Source organism: Hipposideros armiger, unplaced genomic scaffold (assembly GCF_001890085.2).
Source record: "Hipposideros armiger isolate ML-2016 unplaced genomic scaffold, ASM189008v1 scaffold_567, whole genome shotgun sequence".
Classification (NCBI taxonomy): Eukaryota; Metazoa; Chordata; class Mammalia; order Chiroptera; family Hipposideridae; genus Hipposideros; species Hipposideros armiger.
The window spans coordinates 1,163,509-1,166,154 of NW_017731917.1; the positions used below are offsets into that span (position 1 = coordinate 1,163,509).

The 2,646-nt window shown below is 32.5% G+C and overlaps 1 protein-coding gene and 1 pseudogene across 1 annotated transcript in view; one reads left to right on the forward strand and one right to left on the reverse strand.

Annotated features, from left to right (window-relative positions):
* ADSS2 (adenylosuccinate synthase 2) overlaps positions 1-2,646 on the forward strand; it is a 43,920-nt gene that overhangs the window by 13,209 nt on the left and 28,065 nt on the right. The gene's annotated exons all lie outside the window — the stretch shown is intronic.
* On the reverse strand, positions 2,081-2,425 carry LOC109371384 (zinc finger protein 706-like; annotated as a pseudogene).

Here is a 2,646-nt window from a genome sequence, read left to right on the forward strand (position 1 = left end):
TTGATTGTGTTGCCTCTGGCAAGTTATTCCTCTTTCAGACATTGGTCTCAGGAACTTCACACCTCACTCAAGGCTGTATCCATGAGGGAAAGAATTTTGTATTTTATTCATATATATGCCTCACACCTAAGTCAGGTCCCCGGACTTGGTAATGATGTACTGTGTTTTCACACTGAAGGATATTGGTTTTCTTTTTAGAAAGTTTTTAAAAGTTTTTCAGTTCTTTAGTTTTTCTCTAGTTTTTTTTTTTTAGTTTTAGTGCCTTCGTCTTTCTGAAAGAGTATGTGTGGGATCAGTATTATTTCCTCTTTAAATGTTGCATAGAATCTTTATGGGGATATTTTTAATTATATATTTAATATTCAGGTTTTTCTGTTTCTTCTTGTGTCAATTTTGGTAATTTAGGTTTTTTAAAGAAATGTATTCATTTCATCAAACTTGTCAAATTATTGGCATAAGGTTTTTAATATTTGTATATTATCCTTTCAATTTCTGTGGAATTTGCAGTGATGTCCTTTTTTTCATTCCTGGTACTGTAATTTGTATCTTCACTCTTTTTCTCTTGATCAATCTAACTAGAGCTTTATCTATTTTATTGATTTTTTTTTCAAAGAATAAGCATTTGATTTGGTTAATTTTCTCTTTGTTTTCTATTTCATTGGTTTTAGCTCTTTATTATTCCATTCTTTCTATTTTCTTAGGGTTTAATATGCTTCCATTTCCTAGCCTCTTTAGAAGCTTAATAGACCATTGACTTGAGAACTTTCTTTTCTATTATAAGCACTTAAAGCTATGCATGTTCCTCTAACACTACTTTAGCTCCATTCCACAAATACTGATATTTTATGTTTATTTCCATTCAGTTGAAATTACTTTGTAATTTTTTAAAAAATTTGACCCATGAGTTATTGAGACACATGATGTTAATGTTTATAACTATTGGAAGATTTTTGCAATTTCTCTCTATTATTTATTTCTAATTTAATTTTGTTGTAGACAGAGAATATACTTTGTATGATGTCAGTTTTAAATTTGTAGAGATGTGTTTCATGGCCCAGTAGGTGGACGATTTCGGTTAATGTTCTACATGCACTTAGAATATGTGTTTTGTTCTTGTTGAGGAGAGTGTTCTTTATATATTGATTACATCAAATTGGATGATAGTGTGTTCAAATCTTCTGTATCCTGATTTTCTGTCTACTTGCTCTGTCACTTACTGAGAGAGAGACGTGTTGAGACCTCCAACAATAATTGTGGATTTGTCTTCTTTTCTTTTTAACTCTGTCAGTTTTTGCTTTCTGTGCTTTGAAGCTCTATTAGGTACATTTATGTTAAAATTATGTTTTAGGTACATTTATGTTAAAATTAACTCTTTTGTCATGAAGTGTCTTCTTTACCTTTGGTAATATTGCTTATCCTGAAGTTTACTTTGATATTACTATAGCTACTAGCATTTTCTTAAAATTAGTATTTGCAAGGTGTATCTTTTTCTATCCTTTAGCAATCTGTAACTTATCTGTATCTTGATATCTTTGTCACATTTCTTGTAGACAAAATATAGTTGTATCTTAATTTTTAGTCATTGTGATAATGTGCTTTTTAATTGCAGTGTTTAGACCATTTACTTTTAGTATAGTTAATTATCATTATGATTGAATTTACTTCTGTTCTTTGTTTTCTATTTGTTCTGTTATTTGTCTTTTTTCTGAGTTTTTTCATTTAATTTTTTTTGTAAAATCATTTAATAAAGTACTACTTTATTAAATGAGTTATTTTACACAATATGAACATCAATATAATTAAAATTATAAAAAATTTTTTTTAAAAGGATGGACTGGGCCGGCCGAGTGGCACGTTGGTTGGGGGCTGGCTTGGGATGCCAGAGGGCCCCGGTTCGGATCCCACATATGAGGGCCAGTGACACTGCCCTCTAAAAAAAAAAAAAAATAAATAAATAAATAAATAAAAGGATGGACTGATTTTCAGATTTCCAAATCAGAGTCAACTGTACATTTATACAGAATTGTCTTTGCATGAAGCCCAAAAGAGAATGGCATAAAAATGAGTGTTTCTGTAGCCCCTTTATTTTTGCTGACCAGCAGTTTGTTAGAAAAGCAGCTGCAGGTTTGTTACCTAAGATCTGAGACAGTAGAAGAGTCAAAGGTGTCATGAATTCACCTGTACACAACTTTATGCCTGAACATCAGCCAATTCTGGAGGAAGTGGAGTCTTAGGATGCTTGCTCTCAAAGTGCTGCTTGAAGTCTTAGGGTCTGGCATTTGCGTCCTACAGACAGTGCATGTATATATTAAGGCAGCTTTGGCAGCAGCCTTTTCGTCATGTCCTTGTTTCGTCTTTTGTCCAGCTTGCTTTTTGGCTGAGACTGAATCTTCTGCTGTTCATGAGCCATATCTTCCTGCTGCGGCCTCCTCCTCACCCCCCTTTCATTTAATATTTTAAATATTATCTCTACTATTAGCTTACTAGCTATACCTCTTGATTTATGAATTTTGGTCATTGCTCTAGGATTTATAAAATGCATCTTTAAAGTATCATGATCTACCTTAAAATAATACAGGCATACCTTGGAGATATTGTCGGTTTGGTTCCAGCCTGGTTCCAGCCCACCATAATAAAGCAAGTATT